Genomic DNA, 24,211 nt, shown 5'->3' on the forward strand with positions numbered 1-24,211 from the left:
CGACAAGGTTCCCCATGGGAGACTAATTAGCAAGGTTAGATCTCATGGAATACAGGGAGAACTAGCCACTTGGATACAGAACTGGCTCAAAGGTAGAAGACAGAGGGTGGTGGTGGAGGGTTGTTTTTCAGACTGGAGGCCTGTGACCAGTAGAGTGCACAAGGATCGGTGCTGGGTCCTCTACTTTTTGTCATTTACATAAATGATTTGGATGCGAGCATAAGATGTATAGTTAGTAAGTTTGCAGAAAACACCAAAATTGGAGATGTACTGGACAGTGAAGAGGGTTACCTTAGATTACAACAGGATCTGGACCAGATGGGCCAATGGGCTGAGAAGTGGCAGATGGAGTTTAATTCAGATAAATGCGAGGTGCTGCATTTTGGGAAAGCAAATCTTACCATTAAGTGTATAAGTCCTGCTAAGGTCCTAGGGAGTGTTCCTGAACAAAGAGACCTTGGAGTGCAGGTTCATAGCTCCTTGAAAGTGGAGTCACAGGTAGATAGGATAGTGAAGAAGGCGTTTGGTATGCTTTCCTTTATTGGTCAGAGTATTGAGTATAGGAGTTGGGAGGTCATGTTGCGGCTGTACAGGACATTGGTTAGGCCACTGTTGGAATATTGCATGCAATTCTGGTCTCCTTCCTATCGGAAAGATGTTGTGAAACTTGAAAGGGTTTAGAAAACATTTACAAGGATTTTGCCAGGGTTGGAGGATTTGAGCTATAGGGAGAGGCTGAACAGGCTGGGGCTGTCTTCCCTGGAGCATCGGAGGCTGAGGGATGACCTTATCGAGGTTTACAAAATTATGAGGGGTATGGATAGGATAAATAGACAAAGTCTTTTACCTGGGGCCAGGGAGTCCAGAACCAGAGGGCATAGGTTTAGGGTGAGAGGGGAAAGATATAAAAGAGACCTAAGGGGCAACCTTTTCACGCAGAGGGTGGTACATGTATGGAATGAGCTGCCAGAGGATGTGGTGGAGGCTGGTACAATTGCAACATTTAAGAGGAATTTGGATGGGTATATGAATAAGAAGGATTTGGAGGGATTTGGGCCATGTGCTGGCAGGTGGGACTAGATTGGGTTGGGATATCTGGTCGGCATGGACCGAAGGGTCTGTTTCCATGCCGAATATCTCTATGACTCTCTATGACTCTATTTGCCAGAAAAGTAGTGCATTAGTTACTTTTCACATTTTATACAAAAACAAAAAGGAGATAAATTCCTGCCCAACAGGTGGCTAAGGATAAAATTGTGTTTTGAATCTGGACATTTTAAAAGATTAAAGAAGACATGCAATTAAGTGCTTGAAACATTCCAAACCCTTTTTACAGCCAATGTTGTCCTTTCAGAATTGCCCTTACTATAGTACTGCAATGAGGAAATGTGGCAACCACGGCACACAAACCAAGGTCCAAGCAAAAGCAATGTGAGAACTTAGAGAAAATCATTTTGTGATGTTAGGTTAGGGATAAATATTGAGTGGGGGACCAAGGACAACTCTTTTGCAGGATATTGTTGTGGAATCTTTTAGATCCATTTAACAGGAGAGATGAAGCTCTGATTTAACATCTCATCCAACAGTACCTCCAACAATAGTTATTGTTCTTTGTCATTGCAGATTACGTTCCCTAAAGGATGTCAGTAAACCAGGTGTTTTATTTTTAAAATAAAAATCCCACAACTACTGAGACTACATAATAAGCCAGATTTGAGGATTTGAGCTACAGGGAGAGGCTGGACAGGCTGGGGCTGTTTTCCCTGGAGCGTCGGACGCTGAGGGGTGACCTTATAGAGGTTTACAAAATTATGAGGGGCATGGATAGGATAAATAGACAAAGCCTTTTCCCTGGGGTCGGGGAGTCCACAACTAGAGGGCATAGGTTTATGGTGAGAGGGGAAAGATATAAAAGAGACTTAAGGGGCAACATTTTCACACAGAGGGTGGTGTGTGTGTGGAATGAGCTGCCAGGGGAAGTGGTGGAGGCTGGTACAATTGTAACATTTAAGAGGCATTTGGATGGGTATATGAATAGGAAGGGTTTGGAGGGATATAGGCCGAACGCTGGCAGGTGGGATTAGATTTGGTTCGGATATCTGGTCGGCATGGACGGGTTGGACCAAAGGGTCTGTTTCCATGCTGTACATCTCTATGACTCTATAAGTTTAAATTCCAAGAACATCCATGGTTACGTCTACTGCCTGGACACACCTTGGTGTGCTTATTTGCCATTGAGTAATGGGCATCTCCTGTGGAGTGCTCTCTATGTGGGAATCCTCTTGCTTTCCATCAGGGGTCTGGGGTGAAGAGTATTGCACGCAGTCATCCCATTTAGTATGGTGCTGGAAAAGCATAGCAGGTCAGGCAGCATCCAAGGAGCAGGAGAATTGGTGTTTTGGGCATCAGCCTGATGAACAGCTTATGCCCGAAATGTTGATTCTCCTGCTCCTTGGATGCTGCCTGACCTGCTGCGCTTTTCCAGCACCACACTCTCGACTTTGATCTCCAACATCTGCAGTCCACACTTTCTCCTCGTAGTCCCATTTAACCGCATATTGCAACTGTTCACGGACTCTCAGCCTAACTCTTAATTTTGGAGCACTGTGGAGTCAGGTGACCATGTTTATATTGTTTCTGGACATTTGGAGCCTCTTTTTAGTTATCTGAAAAGTCTTTTGTGTTTTGGTTACATTCAGCCCCAGGATCTTGATCTTTGGAAGTCCGGTGGGGAGTGATGTGGCCAGACCGAAGGCCTCCTCATGGGTCTGCTCCTGGGCCTGGCCTGGCTGGCTAGTAATAGATCCAGGCAGCAAGCTGTGGAGGGGGTCATATCTCCTGACTTATTCCCCCTCTTCTGTGCTCATGTTCGTGCCCAGGAGTCCTTGGAGAGGGAGCACACGGTGTCTACAAATGCTCTCGGTGCCTTTAGGGAGGGGTGGGCTGCATGGGGAATACAGTGCCTTATTTCTAAATCGAAATCCTTTTGATTTAGTTCCTTCCCCCGCATTGCCGCCACACCCCCCCCCTCCCCCCATGTAATTGAGTTATCCAATTTAATTGGATACAACAATTTAATACTTCTCATGTTGTTGAATTTTTGGTGGGGGTGGCAGTCAATAGGTTAATTTAAAAAAAGAATAAAGTCACGGTGATTTTGGTGGTGGGAAGGTCACTTAATTGTGTGTGATAACACTCATGGGGAGAGATAAAAAAGAAAATAAACAGCAGCCATGGTGAGAATTGAATCCATGTCTGCAGAAAATTGGCATGACATCTAATGACATTACTACCATACTGCCAGCTCCCCTTGTGCTCAGGTCTCTGCAATAGAACCTCAATCCTTTGATTCAGAAGTAAAACTGCTGCTAACTACCCTATGGTTATCATCACAATTCTAAAGTAGCATAACATGCTTTAAAGTCAAAGGAAAAGAAAATGTTATAAAACGAGTTCAACTTGCATTAAAAGTGTGAAAATCTGTGATTTCACTTAAAGAGGGAGAAAAACACTTAAGGCAACTATTCTAAAAGGAAGAACCCAGGTATGAATCTAAGCATTAATTCTTGCTTTCTGTCATTCACATACCCAAGAATTGTTGAATAAAATGTTTTCTGAAGCTCATTAAATGTGGAAGTACGATTAGTTTGGTGAAGTTTCATTACAATTGTGTTCTCATACATAAAAGAGAAGATCTCAAACAAAATTAATTGAAATGACCAAAAATACAACAACGTGAGAAGTTGGGTCAAGTGGATGCATCAATACGTACATAATGTTTTCAAAAAATATATACAAAGGAATAATTGGAATGATAGCACCTGAGCTTTTGTACACTGATGCCAAACCATATAATGTGCTGTATGGTATGGAAATAATTAATCAAGCATAGAGGTCAAAAAGTCAAAGATTCTCTGCATACTATTTTAAGTCCACTATTCACAACAAATTGCTATAGGTTTCATTTTCAGAAAATGATTAACTTGTTTAAAAATATGGTTTCGTGGTTGTTAAGATAGTGCATGTAGGAAGGTGGTCTGAATGCACATTTAGAGAATACAGAGGAATTGCAGCTTCTCAGCTAGTTTTGTATTACAAATTTGTGAACCAGGAAAGTGTTGGCAAAACTACTGCTTGGAGCAGCCTGGGAGATTGCCAGCATACAAATATTCAGGCAATGGTGCAAGCTTAACAGCAAGCCTATGAAGGAAAGATATTGAGGCATTTTGGAGCAGGTCCAATGAGGAAGGAGAGCATAAATGTATTTACAAATAAATTACAAATGATTAACAAAAAGCACTTTTTTCCATTTTTGGAATTGTTTACAGACATATCCAGGATTCAGAAAAATATGATAGTTGTTTAAAATATTGTACTTTTTGATTGGTTATACATGTCTGAACAATAAAACAATTCAAAATCATGTGGCTTCCTGCCCTGGCACATTCTGGTTCTTACTAAGGCTATCAATTAAACAGGTACTACCTTATCATCACAAGTTATAATTCAGGGCTCAGAGTAAGCAAGATTCTCGACTGTAACATGCTGTAATAGCAGGGAAAAGTGCATGCATTAAATAAATAAATGTTAATACAATATTGCAGCTCATGTGATACTTCTGTACATGTGAATACTGAATATGTTCACAATAACAACCTGCCATTGTATAGAACATGGAAAAAACATTTCAAAATGTTTCACAGAAGGGCCATCAATCAAGACATCAGACCTGGTAGCTAAATAAAGGCAATACTTGCAAACTTAATTAAAGAAGATGGTTTTGAAAATGGCTCTAAAAGGTGTAGGGAGTGTGATGGTGGAAAAGCACAGCAGCTCAGGCAATTTCTGAGGAGCAGGAGAGTCGATATTTTAGACATAAGTCCTTCATCAGGAATGATGCTCATTCCTGTTGAAGGGCTTATGTCCGAAACATTGACAGCCTCATTCCTGATGAAGGGCTTATGCCCATAATGTCAACTCTCCTGCTCCTTGGATGCTGCCTGACTTGCTATGCTTTTCCAGCACCACACTCTCAACTCTGACCTCCAGCATCTGTAGTTCTCACTTTCTCCTTCTAAAAGGTGTAGGGCAGAGAGATGGAAAACCAAAGAAGTTTACAAACATCTCCAGTGCTTAGACATATGCAGCCACCAATGGTGTGATAATGGGAATTGGACATGCACTAGACGTCAGAGTTGGAGAATTTGTTTTGATCCCTGACTACAAAATTTATATTACATTTTTGCTAAGCAACAGTAACTTCTTTTTGGTTTAGACCTGTACTTTCTAAACGAATAAAGCTACAAGTTTCCAGTCTTAAACAAACAAAATAAACTTTATTATGTAAAGTTAGACTAATAATATAAATTTACTTTATATAAAAGCAACATACTATTCAAATTAACAAAGTAAATGCAAGTAACAGATAAACTACTGCTGAATACCTCACAGAGTACAATGAATAGCAGATGCAGGTAAGACAGATACTATGTGTTTCTCAGCAATCTCTCAGATATCACTGACATGATGGATCAATAAATCTCAGTAAAATTTTATCTCCTTTACAAGTGATTCTAAATATTCACTTCCAAAGATCGAACCTTGAAACTTCCTTAAACGCCAGCCTCTCCATAACAGAATATCTTAATGATTACCATGTCCAGTTAGTTCAATCTCTTTCCTGAAGATTGCATTTGAATGCATTCACAAGATCATATTCAAGTATCTACTCAGATATACAATTCTAACTCTTTTGCAGAGAGCTGGCTATACTAAGCATACCTACAGAGTTTTTCTGAGCTCCAGTATTTCTCAGCTCAACCCAGCAAATTCAGCTCATGGGCTTCCTTCACTTCCATTCTCAGCTGCACTGAACTACCAATGGATTCCAGGAAAGATTTCTGTTACAACTAACAGAGTGTGTGAACAGCACTCTCTCAGTTTCAATTGTAACTAACTTCCCACAGCAAACAAACAGATAAAATTTATTGTGGACTAGACCAAATCCCCTCAAAAAATGTCAAGAAGAAAGCCTAGACCCTAAATTTTTTCCTACTTTAAAGACAAGCACCTGGCAGTGTATTTGCGATGCAGTTTGATCGGTCAAACTATCAGGCTTGAAGCAAAACATACTTTATTCATACACTATTTAAATACACACGAAATAAAACAATAAAAAGCATTGGCATAAAGAAAGCTCTATTGAAATACTCAAAATAATAAACTAGTTTTTAACTATTCCAATATAGTAACATCCCATAAGCACACCCTTGGCAAAGGCAAATTCAGTAACATAGATTGTCTCACTTGCAATTCTAGCAGCAGGAAAAGAACCCAAGCTTTTAGCACTGGGGAAAACAGATTTTAAAACAAAAACTCCAAGACCTCATAAGCTGTTTAGTGGCTTGAAGCAGACCACTCATCACCTCTATGTCGACCTCTCTTCATAAAACACCCAAGACGAATATACCTCTTAAAGCCATGGTATTATCACAAATTAAAACTAAAGACCTTCTTAAGCTCTCAATTACATTGTAGCTTCCTTTGAACCAAGCCTTTCTGAGTTTACCAATTACTTTTAAGCTAATTTATCTCTAAATATCAAATCAAACAATCTCTTTGATTCTGATTCTATTAAACAATCATGGGTAACCTCTTGAATCAACATGACCTGAACCTTCTAAGAACACTAGACTTCCAAATGCTCCAATATTGCATTCGTCTCATTTTCTACTATTAAACCAGAATTCCTAAAATGAAAAACCATTACATATATTTCATACATTATAAATTATAATTACACAAAGCACAGACAATATATTTTCAACAAATGCAATGTTCCCAAAACATTGTAGGACTAGAGGAGGCTAAACATACAGGGTAAGGGTGAGGTGGAAATCTGCATGAAGATGAGAAGTTTTAGAATTATGACACTGAAGTACAAGAAGCCAATGTAGGTAAATGAGGAGGGATTCAACATAATAAGTTAATGGAACATGGCCTGTAGTTATGTAATACCTTTAACATTGTAAAACAGCCCTATTTGGCATTATCGAACATTAACAAAGAGCACTATTACAGCAGATAACTAAAAAGCTGGTCAATTGAATATATTTTAAGGAGAAAGTGAGGTCTGCAGATGCTGGAGATCAAAGTTGAAACTTTATTGCTGGAACAGCACAGCAGGTCAGGCAGCATCCAGGGAACAGGAGATTCGACGTTTCGGGCACAGGCCCTTCTTCTGTGCCCTCCTGAAGAAGGGCCTGTGCCCGAAACGTCGAATCTCCTGTTCCCTGGATGCTGCCTGACCTGCTGTGCTGTTCCAGCAATAAAGTTTCAACTATATTTTAAGGAGCATGGTAATGGAGGAAAGGGAGGCAGAGAGGTTCAGAGAGGGATTTCTAGAACACAGGGCCCAGGTGCTATTGGTGCAACATTTAACCTGTTTACAGCAGACCTTTGAATGAGATTACGATTAGGGAAGATGCAAGGCTAGTCAGCATGCAATAGAATAACCTATTCTGAAAGTAACAAAAACTTGGATGAGTATTTCAGCAGTAAATAAACTGCGGTGATGTGGAGTCTGGAAATATTTCATAGGTGGAATCCAGGGGTCAATAATTTTTTATTTTTGAGGACTTCTTGCGAGATTTGCTCAAGGGCTACGTTTTGATTTTTGGGGCCTATGTTTTCATTCTCACTAACTTATTTGTTAAGTGATGTCGTTATGTCATCACAATACCTTTCTGTGGGGTATGTGAACTCACGATCAGAATTAGAATAATTCATCAATGTCCTCAATAATGATCAAATTTCCATTGAACATAAAGCCAAAAAATAGTAGGAAACCAGTACTTTCCAGTACACCCCAGCACTTAAACTGGTACAAGATAACAAGCATAGGGAAAACAAAAGTATTTTTTGAAAGATCTGACACACACTTCTAAACATCAAAAGCCAAAACCATATATAGATGTGTTGCTAACTGGTGGCGTATAAGCTCATACGTTGCCACTGCACTTGCATAGAAATATAGAAGATAGAAGCAAGAGTAGGCCATTCAGCCCCTCAAGTCTGCTCCACCAGTCAATATCATCATGGCTGATCCTGTCCTCCCCCCAGTCCAAAGATGTGCAGGTCAGGTCAATTGGCCATGCTAAATTGCCCAGTGTTACGTGCACTAGTCAAAGGGAAATGGTTCTGTGTAGGTTACTCTTCGGAGGGTCGGTGTGGACTGGTTGGGCCAAAGGGCTTGTTTCCACAGGGTATGGAATCTAGTGTAATCTAATTTAATCATCTCTTGATCCCTTTAGCCACAAGAGCTATATCTAACTCCTCTTGAAATCGAATGCACAAAGCAGGAACATTTTAATTCAGGCAGCTACAACCCTACTTACTTCATCTCAGATAGTTCACATTGAAGGAGGATCTGCTACATTTTTTCCAAGTGTAGTAACTCCCAGAACTTACACGGCCCTTAATGAGAAACTCCATATTCATTTGCAAGGAGCTCATTATCTCAGTGCCTTGAACTTTTCTTGGATTCCAGTTTGCTGGATATTGCTTTGTTGACATGTTTAAAACTGTTCTCCCTGCTTTGCCGCCGCCCACACTTCCTCACCCTTGCAGCCTCCCTCTAGCCCCTGACTCCCACACACTTATTACAGCAGTCTCCTTCACTCACACACCTCTTTTACAATCTCCTTCCACCTCCCCTTGAAACCTCCTTGTCTCCCACCATACCTTTCTGTGACTGCCTCTTCCTCCCACTGTCGCTCTCCTCCAACTAATGACCCCGCCCATAAGAGTGAATTTAAGGGGCCATTTCACCAGCCACCCCTGTGTATTTTGAGTCTTTTTGTTTAATTCATTCATGTAACGTGGGCATTACTGGATGGGGCAGCATTTATTGTCAATCCCAAGAGAAGATGATTATGAGTTGCCTTCTTGACCCACCACAGTCCATTTGTTGTAGGTACACCGTAGGTTTTGAAGGTGCTGTCGAAGGAGTGTGTTAGTGAATTTCTGCATCTTTTACATCATACACACTTCTGTTACTGGGCATCAGTGGTGGAGTGAGTGGATGTGGTGCCAATCAATCAAGCTTTGTCCTGGAGGGTGTCAAATTTCTTGAGTGTTATTAAAGCTGCACCCATCCAGGCAAGTGGGGAGTACATGTATTCCCTAACACTTTTGACTTGTGCCTTGTAGATGGTGGACAGGCTTTGGAAGTTCAGATGACTTACTACAGGATTCCTAGACTCAGACCTCCTCTTGTAGCCACAATTTTTATGCAACTAGTCCAGTTCAATTTGTGGTCAATGGCAACCTCCAAGAGTTCATAGTGGAGGATTCAGCAATGATGATGTCTGAATGACAACGGGCAATGGTTAGATTCTCTCTTGTTGGAGATCACCATTGCTAGGCATCTGTGCGGTCCAAATGTTACTTGCTACTTGTCAGTCAAAACCTAGATATTGTCCAGCTCTTGTTGCATTTGAACTTGGACTGCTTCATATCTGAGGAATTATGAATGGAAGTGAACGTTATGCAATCATCAAACATCCCCACTTCTGAACTTATGACAGTTGGAAGGTGATAGATGAAGCAGCTGAACATGGTTGGGTCTAGGACACTACCCTGAGGAATTCCTGCAGATATGTCCTGGAGCTTAAATGACTGACCTCCAACAACTACAACTGTCTTCCTTTGTGCCAGCTATCATTCCAACCAGCATAGACTGATTCCCTCAATCCCAATTAATTCCAGTTTTGCAAGGGCTCCTCAATGTTATACTCAATGCTGATGGATATAGGAGATTTTTTTTGTGTAGGAGGAAATATACTATCAGAAGCTCAGCTCAGAAATATATATAACTGAGGTTATAAACACAGTCTGGGTTCAACCTAAGAAAGTGGATAGAACAGGAATGCAATAAGGTTTGTGTAACTGCAAAGACAGTGGCTTCAATTTTCCCAACATTCAGGGAGAATTAAAGCTCATTCAGGACTGGGTACCATTCAAGCAGTTTGGTAACTCAGAGGCAATGGAATGGTTGGGGCGAGTGGTAGTAAGGTGGAGCTGGGTGTTGCCTGGATATATATGAAAACTAATGCAGTGTCTATGGATAAGGATACCAAAGAGAGGCATGTATAGCAGGAGGAATGCCTTGAATAGATAACTTTTTACAGTTTACTTGAAACCTGTAAAACCAAATGCAATCAAGAATGAACAAAATCAACAGTTGAGCTGAATCTTCTTACTAATGATACTGTGAATCTGACTGGAAATTATACAGTGATGACTTTCTATATTGCTTGTATTAAGCTTGTAGTGGAGATTCTCTTTTTATTGGACCTATATTTTGCAGAATTGCACATTAGATATTTTACCAGCATCAAGTAGCTCCTCTACACATTTACATTTCATTTCTTATATTTCTAGTGGATCTTTGTTTCCCCAAATATACCGTAAAGTGAATTCCATGCCAAACTCACTTGCAATGCACACTTAAAATGATAAATAGAAAGACTTATCTGTTACATTTAGCTTTTTAAAAGTTTCTCTCGGGAAATTCTTGTGAAAAGTCTTCTGCTCAATTGCATTAAACAAACTTAAGTTAAATTGCCATTCACTGCATGTTAAGATTTTGTTAAAATTGAACAGCAATTGTTGTTCAGTCAAAAATTACATTCCAAGGGGAATTCCAATGATGCCTAATCATGCCATTAATATAGCATTTCAAGGATCTGATGGCTTACATACTAAGCGCCAAGTGCGATAACATTTGTGAATCTGTTTCTGTTAAACTAAAGCATTTTCATCCCCTGCGGGTGAAGGATGAGTTTCATCCCACATTCCTGGCACACGACCCAAACTTCTGAGCTCAGAACCAATCTAGAAGCTCAGTTATGCATGATGCAAAGAGGAAACCACAGTGCAGTAATAACAAAAATTGTGCCGATGCATTAGAACTAGTTTGGCATTCTTCCAATGACATTACAAGCACTTTACCTTTAGTCACCATTTGTTTCCCAGACAACAACAAAAAGGAAAAGCTGACCCATTTCACATGGAAACAAAAACACCTGACAACAAATGTGAACTCGATTGATCTACAGTTGGAGAAATTGGCAGTAGATGTTGAACAGAAAGCCAGTAGTAAAATAACTTTTCTAATTTTTAAACCAAAGAATGAAACAACCATGAAAACTTGGTAACCATGTAAGGCAGCATAATTACACAATAGGACAGGACATTGGTTAGGCCACTTTTGGAATACTGCATGCAATTCTGGTCTCCATCCTATCAGAAGGATGTTGTAAAACATGAAAGCGTACAGAAGATATTTACAAAGATGTTGCCAGGATTGGAGGATTTAAGCTACAGGGTCAGGCTGAATAGGCCTGGGCTGTTTTCCCTGGAGCATTGGAGGCTGAGGGGTGACCTTATAGAGGTTTATAAAATCATGAGGAACATGGATAAGGTAAATTGACAAGGTCTTTTTCCTGGGGTGGGGGAGTCCAGAACTAGAGGGCATAGGTTTAGGGTTAGAGGGGAAAAATTGAAAAGGAACCTAAGGGGCAACGTTTTCACGCAGAGAGTGGTGCGTGTATAGAATGAGCTGCCAGAGGAAGTGGTGGAGGGTAGTACAATTGCAACATTTATAAGGCATCTGCATGGGTATATGAATAGGAAGGGTTTGGAGGGATATGGGCCAGGTGCTGGCAGGTGGGACTAGATTGGGTTGGGATATCTGGTTGGCATGGACTAGTTGGACCAAAGGGTCTGTTTCCATGCTGTACATCTTTATGACTCTATGACTAATTCCTCCATCTACTTCTTAACATTGGAGTTTCTAGGAGATCTACTGGTTTTCTTATTGTTTCAAGCTGCTATCTTACAGGCAACTAAGTCAAGTTGGCACAGCTCCACCTCGTGTCATGATGATTTGCACTGTGCTGCATGGTCAACTCTATCTCCGAGAATCTCACTGGCAATGGTAATCTCTGCCACAGTTGCTGCAGTGAGCTATGAAGATGGATCTGGGTCCATACAGCTCCCAGCTGAGCTATCAGACTCTGCTTTCCTCGTCCAATCACAGTCAATTGAAGACAAGACATTTGCTGGCCATTAATAATACATAAAATTACATAATTTACTCACAGATAAACATCTCACACCATTTTGCATGTGGAGTGGAATTTGATCATTCACTGGATGTGAATTTGGAGATGGAGAGAACATGTGATCAAGGTGAAAGGATGAAGGATGGAGATTCCACTGCCTTCATAGCTCCCTCTGATCAATTCCTGGATGGTAGATATCTTGTTTAGAGGCCATGACTCCCCCACCCCAGGGAAAAGACCTTGTCTATTTACCTTATCCAAGCCCTTCATGATTTTATAAACCTCTATAAGGTCACCCCTCAGCCTCCAATGCTGCAGGGAAAACAGCCCCATTCTGGTCAGCCTCTCCATATAGTTTAATCTGTCATAACCTGCACCCTCACACATTAAGAATCTCCACTGGTTCAGATACCATGGATAGGCAGAACTTATGAAATTGTAATCCAACACTTGTCACAGCTGAGGGAGGATGTGCAACCAAGCTGGGAAAAACATCTCACTTCTTCCATCAGGTAAACAATTGTATTAAACTATTATCAACATCATTTCATATCAGAACATGACAACCATCTCTTGGAGCTTGAATCATTTATCCCAGTTTCTTTCCCTCCTAAAAACATGCCTGCTCCATGAAAAGGACAGTTTGCAATCAACCCATCGTGTCTGCTCCAGTATTCAATCATGGCTTAACCGCATTCTCCTGTCTTTTCCCTGTAACCCTTGATAGCCTTACTGATCAAGAACCTATCTAAATACACTTGGCCTCCACAGCTCTGCAACAATGAGTTCCACAGATTCCTTGCGCTCTGGCTGAAGAAATTCCTCCTCATCTCAGTTCTAAAGGGTCGTCCCTTTACCCTGCGGCTGTGGCCCCCAGGTCATCGTCTCTCCTACTTATGGGAACATCGTTTCCAAGTCCACTCCATCCAGGCCTCTCAGTATTCTGTAAGTTTCAATCAGATCCCCCCTCATCCTTCTAAACTCCATCAATTACAGACCTAGAGTCCTCAAACACTTGTCATATGACAAGCCCTGCAACCCCGTAATCATTCTTGTAAACCTCTTTTGGACTCATCTAACACCAGCAAATCTTTCCTCAGATACTCAGCCCAAAATTGCTCACAATACTTCAAATACAGTTAGACCAGAACCTGATACAACCTGGGCATCTTACATCTCTGCTCTTGTTTTTAAGTCCTCTTGAAATGAATATTAACATTGCATTTGCCTTGTGATGATACTGTGGCCTTAATAGGTATATTTTGCCCTGTTTTTTTTATTGAAAAGAGATTGAGACAGAGGTGGCTAGTGGTTTGTTCCAAGCCAATAAAATAAACAGCTTGGTTTCTTTATATAAATTGGAACAACAGAAGCAGCAGGAATGGGTAGAGTCAGGCTTCCACGAAACCAGGGCTTTAGTTTAGCTTTTTTTTTACATTCCCTAAAGTATGGAAACAGGCCCTTTGGCCCAACAAGTCCACACCGACCCTCCGAAGAGCAACCCACCCAGACCCATTCCCCTACCCCTGACACTACAGGCAATTTAGCATGGCCAATTCACCTGAACTGCGGGAGGAAACCACAGTACCCAGAGAAAACCCACGCAGACACAGGGAGAATGTGCAAACTCCACACAGACAGTTGCCCGAGGCAGGAATCGAACGTGGGTCCCTGGTGTTGTGAGGCAGCAGTACTAACCACTGAGCCACCGTGCCGTCCTAATTCTTATTGGGTTTTGAAGCAGCCACACATCCCTCCCTCTGCAGCAAAATGCTCGCTTTCTCTCTCTCCCTCTCTCTCTCTGCCAGAATTTTCTCTGGATGTTCTTTCCTCCGGACTAGAGAACAATTACATGTAAGACTGAATATGCCTTTGCAAGGATGTGTTTATGGGATGTTACTACATTGGAACAGTTGTTGTTTAGAAGTTGAATAATCTGTTATTCTCATAAGTTTTCAAATAGAGTTAAAGTTAGACAAATTGTTCTTTCTTTTGTTTGTGTTTTAATTATAGAGAAAGAATAAAGTATGTTTTGCTTAAAGCTAAGTAGTGTAACCAATCAAATTACACCCGGAACACAGCACCTTACATTTGCAATTAAATAAGAAAAGGTTAGGGTCGAGGTTATCTCCTTGATATATTTGAAAGGGGTTTGGTTCGATTCATAACACTTCCTAACCACCAACTGAAGCTGCATGTTAACTTTAGGTGAATCTCGAATTAGGACTTTGAAGTCCTTTTGCTTCAGATTTCCATAGCCTTTCTCCGTTTAGAAAATTGTCTATGTATCTATTCTTCCTACCAAAAACCAAATAACCTCACACTTTACAACAGTGTATTCCATCTGCATCTTTGCCCACTCACATAACATGTCCTTCTGCAGCCTCTCCACTTCCTCAACACTACCTGTCCCTCCACCAATCTTTATGTCATCTGCAAACTTAGCAACAATGTCCTCTGTTCCTTCCAGATCATTAATGTATAACATGAATAGTTGTAGTTCCAACACAGATCCCTGCAGAACTCTACTAGTCACCGCTGTCATTCTGAAAAAGACATCTTTCTCCCCACTCTCTGCCTTCTGCCAGTCCTCTATCCATGCCAGTACCCTTGCCCTAACATCATGGGCTCTTATTTTATATAGCAGCCTCTTGTGCAGCAACTTGGATTTCCAGAACAAAAGTCTTCTGGAAATCCAAATGAATCACGACTACTAGCTCTCTTTTGTCTAACTTACTCATTATCTCCTCAAAGAGGTACCTTCTAACAGATTTGCCAGGCATGACCCCCCCCCACACACCTTGACAAAGCTGTGTTGACGCTGCCCTGTTTTACTATGTATTTCCAAGTACTCCGCTATCTCATCCTTGATAATGGACTCTAAAATGTTACCAACAACCAAGATCAAGCAAACCAGCCAATGGTTTCCTGTATTCTGCCTCCCCCCCTTCTTAAACAGGGGTGTTGCATTAGCCACATTCCAAACCTCCAGGACCCTTTCTGACTCCAGTGATTCCTGAAAGATTACCACCATTACCTGTACAATCTCCTCAGCTATCTCCTTCAGAGCTGTAGGGTGTAGTCCATCCAGACCTGGTTATTTATCCACCTTCAAACTTGTCAGCTTCCCCAGCACCTTCTTTCTTCACTTACTCCACTCACCTCTGCCCTCGTCTGTCTTGAGGTTCTGGTATGTTGCTGGTGTCTTCCACCGCAAAGACTGATGGAACAAGTTGATGTTTGAAGTTCATTGCTGTTACCACTTTTACCAAAATGTTGCTGTTGCAATGTCATAGATGATTAAACTTAGCAACTTCCTAACTTCATCCATATTAACATCGGCACTTCCTCATATGTTATCTGTCCTGTTCATTGATGATCAGTCACAGAGGACTGAAGGACTGCTGGTTAGCTAAACACAAATACCTTAAACTCACCTCCTCTCTACTGAATGTATGAAATCTCATGGTTATGGAATGTAACATTCATCTCCTGTTGACAGATTCCAGATTTTAATCGCAGTCTTAATTTAAATGACAGTTGACAGTCATAGCCCCAAGACTGGGATAAATTCAGAATCCAGAAAAGGATGAAAACAATGATAAAGAAAGTAAACTGTGAGAGCAAATGAGTAAGAAATGTAAAAACTGACAATAAGTACTTCTTTGAATATATAAAAAGGAAGAGATAGGTCAAAGTGAACACAGGCTCCTTAGAAAATGAATCTGGTGAGACGTTATGAGGAACAAGGAAATGGCAGTGGAGTTAAACATACATGTTATATCAGTCTTCACTAGACGATACTTTGAACATCCCATTAATACTAAGGAATACAGTAGAGGAATTAAGTACTATCACCTTCACGAAAGAAGTAGTATTAGACAAACTAATAGCACTAAAGGCAGATAATGGTGGCTTGCATCCTAGGATCTGAAAAGCAATAGCAAAAGAGATAGTGGATGCATTGGTTTTAACTTTCCAAAATCTTTGGTTTGTGGAGAAGTACCAGAGGATTAGAAAACTGCCAAAAAGGGAGGGAGGCAAAAGTCAGGCCAATTAGCTATAAGCCAATTAGCCTCACATATATTGTTGGAAAAGTATTAGAATCAATTATTAAGGAGGTAATAGCAGAACATTTGGAAAATCATAATACAATCAAGCAGAGTCAGCATGACTTCAGGAAAGAGAAATCATGTCTGACTATTAGAGTTTTTTAAGGAAGTCTGAACCAGAGTGGATTTGTAGATATGTTGTAGTTGGAGAGCACCCAACAAGGTACTTCACAAAAGGTTAAGTCATAAAAGCCCGTGGTGTTGGAGGTAGTATATTGGCTTGGATAAAGAATTGGCTAATGGGCAGGAAACAGCGAGTGGAGATAATGGATTCTTTTTCAGATTGCCAACCTATGACCAACTGGGTTCCACAGGAATTAGTGCTGGGACTGCAACTGTTTACAATATGTATTAATGCTTGGAGGAAGGATACAAATGTATTATAGGAGAAAGTGAGGTCTGCAGATGCTGGAGATCAGAGCTGAAAATGTGTTGCTGGAGAAGCGCAGCAGGTCAGGCAGCATCCAGGGAACAGGAGAATCGACGTTTCGGGCATAAGCCCTTCTTCCTGAAGAAGGGCTTATGCCCGAAACGTCGATTCTCCTGTTCCCTGGATGCTGCCTGACCTGCTGCGCTTCTCCAGCAACACATTTTCAGCTACAAATGTATTATAGCCAAATTTGCAGACTACAGAAAAATAGATGGAAAAGCAAGTTGCAAGGGGGTTATAAACAGTTTACAGAGAGATATTGATAGATTAAGTAAGTGGGCAAAAAGTTGGCAAATACGATATAATGTGGAAAAAAAATGAATGTGTTAATTTTGGAAGGAAAACAAAATAATAGCTATTATTTAAATGGAGAAAAAACTGCAGAAACCTGCAACACAAAAGGGTCTTGAGGGTATCTGTGCATGAAACACAGAAAACTAGCACACAGATGCAGTACATATTTCAAGTGTTGGAGTAGAAGAGTAGGGAAGTCTTAATGTAACTGTACAAGGTGCTGGTGAGACTACATCCGGAGTACTGTGAGCAGTTTTGTTTTAAATAGAATCCCTACAATGTAGAAACAGCCATAGAGTCACAGAGATGTACAGCATGGAAACAGACCCTTCGGTCCAACACGTCCATGCCGACCAGATATCCCAACATAATCTAGTCCCATTTGCCAGCATTTGGCCCATATCCCTCTAAACCCTTCCTATTCATATACACATGCAGATGCCTTTTAAATGTTACAAATGTACCAGCGTCCACACTTCCTCTTGCAGTTCATTCCCTTAAGCCCAACAAGTTCACAACGACCCTCTGAAGAGTATCCCACCCAAACCCTATTACTCTATATTTATCCCTGACTAATGTACCTAACCGATACATCCCTGAACACTATGGGCAATTTAGCATAGCCAATTCACCTAACCTGCACATCTTTTGAATTGGGGGAGCAAAAAAAAGTCCCTCATTTAAGAAAATATAATATTTCTTTGGCGGCTATTCAGAGAAAGTTCACTTGCATGATCCCTGATATGTAGGGATTGCCTTATGAACAATGGTTAACAAGTTCAGACTCGACTCACTGGTGTTTAGTAGAATATGGGGGTGATCTCATTGATAGGGTCAATGCTGAGACATGTTTCCCCTCATGGAACAGTCTGGGACCAGAGGGAATAGTCCCAAAATTAAGGGATGCAATTTAATTCTGAGATGAGTGGGAATTTCTTCTCTCAGGAGCCTGTGTGTTTTTGTATCTCCTTGCCACAGAGAAGCTTTGGACATGGAGTGCTTTTATATATTTAAGGCTAAGATAGATTCTTAATCAGTAGTGGAATCAAAGGCTAAAGGGAAAAGGCAGAAAAGTAGGTGTGAGGAATGCTGGATCAGCCATGAACCTATTGAATGGTGCAGCAGGCTCGAGCAGGAGCAGATCTACTCCTGTTGCTGTTTCTTATGGCCTTATGGTCAGATGGAAAATATAACTGAGAACCAAGAGAAATACAGAAGGTTCAGATGAAAGGTGAAAATAGCATAACAGAGAAGCAAAGAGATGAAATTCAAAGCAAAGAAATGACTGACAGCCACAATAAAGGGGAATCCTAAAGTCTCCTACAGACTCATCAAGAGTAATAGGATGGTAAAAGTGGAAGTAGAGCCAATTCGAGACCAAAAGAGAGGATTTGCATATGATGGCAAGAGCACGTCTATAATGTTAAATGAATACTTTGTACTTACCAAAGAAATAGGTGCTACACAGGCCACAGAAAAAAACTCTCTCTGGAAGGGGTCAAAACTGACGAGAAGAATGTGTTGGATAGGCCTGTGATAATTAAAAGTTGACAAAGCACTGAGATCTGAAGAGTTACAACAAGCTTAAGGAAGTGACAGTGGAAACTGCTTTCCAGATTTGAGAAACAATATCAGCATTGGATACTCAAGTAGTAAAATGGAACATTGTTAGACTAAATAAATAGTTCTCTACACTCATTAGCTTGAACCTCTAATCATTGTGTGTGAGGTAATCTCTTGTGATGAGGATACTGTTTGTGACAAGAAGCTGCATATGGAGTTTTGAGGAAGCTGTCCGCTACCACAAAATTTTGGCTGACCAGATATCTCTCCTGCCTGGAAGGCTGACGTATTTAAGGAATTACAGATTGATAATTGTAATTATAATTGGTAACTGTTTGACAATGTTATCTCACACACACACATTTCTATGACCATCAAGTCCTGGGGTAGGACTTCAGCCGAGAGCTTCTGGAAGAGAGAGGTAGGAATTCTATCACTGTGCCACAGGATCTCCGCTAATCCCAACTATACACCAGTGTGACATTTTTACTTCCCACACCAGGTCCATCACATGTAAAACATGACCAGCATCAGCACTGAGAGGTAAGAGGAAATTCCATCTTGCGCAACCAGTGGCATCCTAAAGAGAATTTATTGGCCCACGGTTTGGAGTCATGGGTGAAGCAAGGGTGCTTGCTGGTGATCTCTAAGTGAGTCTCAAGGACAGATTTTGAGATCTAATGACCTTCACTTCCATCGACCTGTTTATGGTGTTCATTCCTGGTCATTCACAGTATACAGCTGAAATACAACCATCAAGTTATCCAAGCAGCCAACTTCATTGAAAGTTTTTCACAGACACAGAAACTGGAAGCAAAGAGCAGTAATTTAAACAATAATTTATAAAATGTTTACATACAGCATTTCAGAAGATCGGGGCATACACATGGGGTGAAGATAGAAATAAAACACAAAAGGATTATTTAACACCTTTTATTTAACACTGTGAGTGGCCTGGTGGCACAGTGGTTAGCACTGCTGCCTCACAGCTCCAGAGACCCAGGTTTGATTCCCGCCTCAGGCAACTATCTGTGTGGAGTTTGCACGTTCTCCCCGTGTCTGCGTGGGTTTCCTCCGGGTGCTCCGGTTTCCTCCCACAGTCCAAAAAAATGTGCAGGTTAGGTGAATTGGCCATGCTAAATTGCCAGTTTAGCATGAAGGGGTGAATGTAGGGGAATGGATCTGGGTGGGTTTCTCGTCGGAGGGCCGAAGGGCCTGTTTCCACACTGTAAGTAATCTAATCTTTTTCAAATCGAAGGAATACATTTGACATACATATAACATATAATACATATAAAATTATTTGTGTCATTGCCAGTATATCAAATGGTATGCATCACACATTGTTCAAAATTCTGTACTACCTGACTGAACAAGGCATGATTGTTCATGGGATTTAGAGCAGCATTATGGGAGTGGAAATGCTGAAATTCACACTGATTCAAGTGTTCGCAGGCTCAAGGAGGTGGCAGCAGTGTGAGAGAAGCAAACAGCACCCGACAACCTGGTCAGAGAGTTGAGTGACAAACCACAACTTTAGGACATCCACTCTAGTCTGCAACATGCTGTATCCTGAAGGTGCAGTCAGCTTCAGGGAGGTAATAACAAAAAGCACTGACCTATTCACTCCCCAAACTCCTCAGCTTGTCCATAAAACATTGGCACAAAGGGCAAGAAATAATTAAAATAACTGGTGAAAAAGTGCTAGGGAAACCAATGAGGATAAAGATCAATATGTCCTTGCTTACGATAGGATACCTCCTGAGACATTAAAGGAAGTAGCAAAAGAGATAGTGGATGCACTGATAGGCTGAGTCTGCTTGGCATCCAATGAGATCTTGACTGATCTGATAATCTTCAGCTACACTTGCCTGCCTTTTCCCCATAACCCTTGATTACTTTTTTGATTAAAAATCTATCTTGACCTTTAATGTACTTAATGATCCAGTATCAACCACTCTCTAAAGTAAAGAACGCCACAAATTCACAGCCTTTAGAGAAGAAATTCTTCTTCATCACTATCTTAAATGTGCAACCCTCTATTCAGCCCCCTGGTCATAGACTCTTCCACAAGGGGAACCAACTTTTCCAAAGCTACATTAAGAATCTTGAATGTTTCAATAAGGTCACCTCTTATTCTTCTATATACCAATATAACAGGCCCAATGTATCAGCCTGTTCTCAAAGCAACTCCTTCATACCTGGTATCAGCTTCATAGACCTTCTCTGGACTGTCTCCAATGCTAATCTATCTTTCCGGAGATAAGGGGCCCAAAATGGTTCGCAATATTCCAGCTGTGGTCTGACTGGAGCTATATACAGTTTTAGCAAAACATCTCTGCTTTTATATTCCATTCTCTTTGAAATAAAGGCCATATTCCATGTGCCTTCCTTGTTATCCACTTAACTCGGATGCTCGCTTTTTGTGATTCACGGATGAGGACTCCTAACTCCTTCTGTTTTGTAGCTTTCTGCAATATTTCTCTACTTAAATAATATTCAGCTCCTCTACATTTCTTGACAAAGTGTATAATTTATCATTTTCCCATATGATTTCCATCAGCCACGTTTTTACCCACTCATTTAATCTGTCTGTACCCCTCCGCAGACTCTTTGCGTCATCCTCACCATCTGCCTTCCCACATATTTGTGTGATTTGCAAATTAGCAAATTCACTTTCCTCAACTAAGTCATGAACATATATTGTAAAATAGTTCCAGCATTGATCCCAGTGACATACGACTAGTTACAGGATGTCAGTCTGAAAATGTCTCTCTTATCCTAACTCTCTGCCTTCAGTTAGTTAACCTTCTATCCATGCTAATATGCTACCTCCAACACCGTGGATCTTAACTTATTACGAATGCAAATGTATGGTATCTTATCAAACATCTTCTGAAATCCAAATGCATTATATCTACTACTTCTGCTTTATCTATCCCCTGCTTGTTACCTCCTCAAGAATTCTAGTGAATTTGTCTGTCATGATTTCCCTTTCATGAAACCATGTTAATTTTCGTGATCACATAAAGCACTTCTAAATGCTCTGCTATTACAGTATATCCTTTATAATAGCCTCTAACATTTTCCTACTGACAGCCATCAAGCTAACCAATCGAATTAACTGTTTTTGTCCCCTAACCTTTTTAAATAAAGGTGTTACATGGGCAGTTTTCCAATCCTCTGGAACTTTTCCAGACTCAATAGATTTCTGCAACAACATTACCAGTGCACCCATCATCTCTGCTGCTACTTCCTTTAATATCTGAGGATGCACCCCTTATGTTGCCTAGGTGTCACAGAATATCATAACTGACCAACTACACTGTGGTCAACTGTAATAGTACAGGACTATTTAGAAACTGCATTCGGTTAGAAATATTAGTTAAAGTTCAATCATAACAGAAACTGTGTGTTTTATTATTTTTAACAGCATTGTCAAACTAGTTTAGAATAATATTGAAGTGAAAACTCTTTACAAGAGAGTCAATCAAACTGTTATTTAGAAATACAAAACGGAATTGACAACACAGTACATCTTCGCGTAGTGTCAATGTGACTGCATCTATCTGGAAGACTTTCCACTGTTTAAATACGTTTCCACGAACATAGCTCCACTCTAATCCCAGATGAACTATAAAAATTACCTTAGGTGTTTTCTACCTCTTTCTAACTTGGCATGCTTATTTGTCTCAATACACAAACTATGATTTGCAAGTCAGGATCAAACAACTGATAAACAGTGTCCTTCAGAGACATTGTGTGGCTGTCAATCTGTTTTGCACAAATAGTTGGATAATGGCAAATATTTCTGCTCCAGCTGAGTTCAGTACAATGCGAGTTTTCAATTAAAGCACAAACTGGATTTAGACTGTTTTTATATTCAGGCCCCAGGAGTCTTGCATTCATGAGTTGGCTCCCAGGGCTTGGGCTGTAAATTAGTTTCCCACAGCCTGACAGAAAACCCAGCCGCGTCAGGAAATTATTTTGAAAATAAAATGATGAGAGATGTGTAACAGGGGTTGATCTAATATTCTCTGTTACACACTACCACTCAATGCTAAAACTACCTCCACACAGTGTTACCGTTAAGAGTTTCCATAGTGGAGAAAGCACAGGCTGAATGCAAGGTGTCAATGATGCTCCCTCTGTACTGTGCTGGCAAGGCCCCAAATCTACAACGTCATAAGAACTTCTTCTTGGAGTGAGATGGTCAGTTAATGAAAATTAGCTGCAAGGCTTCACTTTTTGGTTTTGTGTTCAGTTGGCAACAAGTCACCTACCAATTGGTTTGCCGCAAGGGCCTGTAAATCCCAGTTCCAGCTGCACTGCTCTCCTCATTCAACTGGGATCCATATCTCCCCTTCCCCTCCCACTGTATCACCATTGGAACGGAAAACTTGATGTTAATCTAGACCATGAGAGTTATTGAAATGTACAGCATGGAAACAGACCCTTCGGTCCAATCGTTCATGCTGACCAGATATCCCAACCTAATCCAGTCATACTTGCCAGCACCATATCCTTCCAAGCCCTTCCTATTTATATACCCATCCAGATGCCTTATAAACATTGCAATTGTATCAGCCTCCTGGGAGCTCATCTGGGAGCTCATTCCATACACGCACCACCCTCTGTGTGAAAAAGTTGCCCCTTAGGTCTCTTTTATATCTTTCCCCTCTCACGCTAAACCTATGCCCTCGAGTTCTGGACTTCTCCACCCCAGATAGACTTTGTCTATTTTTCCTATCCATGCCCCTCATAAGGTCACCGCTGACCCTCCAACACTCCAGGGAAAACAGCCCAGCCTATTCAGCCTCTCGCCAATAACTCAAATCCTCCAACCCTGGCAATATTCTTGTAAACCTTTTCTGAACTCTTTCAAGTTTCACAACATCCTTCCATTGAGAAGGAGACCAGAATTGCACACAATATTCCAAAAGTGGCCTAACTAACATCCTGTACAGTCGCACTGTGACCTCTCAACTCCTGTACTCAATGCTCTGACCAATAAAGGAAAGCATACCAAACACTTTCTTCACTATCCTATTTACCTGCGACTCTGCTTGCAAGGAGTCATGAACCTGCACTCCAAGGTCATAGAGTCAAAGAGACGTACAGCACGGAAACAGACCCTTCGGTCCAACTTGTCCATGCCGATCAGATATCCCAAGCCAATCTAGTCCCACTTGCCAGCACCTGGCCCATCTCCCTCCAAACCCCTCCTATTCATATACCCATCCAGGTGTCTTTTAAATGTTGTAACCGTACTAGCCTCCACTACTTCCTTTGGCAGCTCATTCCATACAAATACCACCGTCTGCGTGAATACGTTGTCCCTGAGGTCTCTTTTATATCTTTCCCCTCTCACCGTAAATCTATGCCCTCTAGTTCTGGACTCCTCCATCCCAGGGAAGAGACTTCGTCGATTTATCCTATCCATGCCCCTCATGATTTTATAGACCTCTATAAGGTCACCCCTCCGATGCTCCAGGGAAAACAGCCCCAGCCTTTTAATCTCTCCAACCCTGGCAACATCCTTGTAAATATTTTCTGAACCCTTTCAAGTTTCACAACATCTTTCCGATAGGAAGGAGACCAGAATTCCACGCAATATTCCAAAAGTGGCCTAACCAATGTCCTGTACAGCCGCAACATGACCTCCCAAATCCTGTACTCAATAC

The 24,211-nt window shown here is 41.1% G+C and overlaps 1 protein-coding gene across 14 annotated transcripts in view; it reads right to left on the bottom strand.

Moving 5' to 3' along the window:
• The window catches only part of ankrd6b (ankyrin repeat domain 6b), a 245,297-nt gene that overhangs the window by 137,069 nt on the left and 84,017 nt on the right, over positions 1-24,211 (bottom strand). Inside the window, exon 1 of one of the 14 annotated variants that reach the window (XM_087982255.1) lies at positions 15,166-15,184. The exons of the other annotated variants lie outside the window; for them this stretch is intronic. The gene's annotated coding sequence lies outside the window, so the exon portion shown is untranslated. Of the gene's footprint in view, positions 1-15,165; positions 15,185-24,211 lie in introns of those variants that run through there. 14 annotated transcript variants of the gene reach the window in all.

Source organism: Chiloscyllium plagiosum, unplaced genomic scaffold, assembly GCF_037043375.1.
Source record: "Chiloscyllium plagiosum isolate Xiang-an unplaced genomic scaffold, Cpla_swu_hap1 HiC_scaffold_3, whole genome shotgun sequence".
NCBI classification, from domain to species: Eukaryota; Metazoa; Chordata; class Chondrichthyes; order Orectolobiformes; family Hemiscylliidae; genus Chiloscyllium; species Chiloscyllium plagiosum.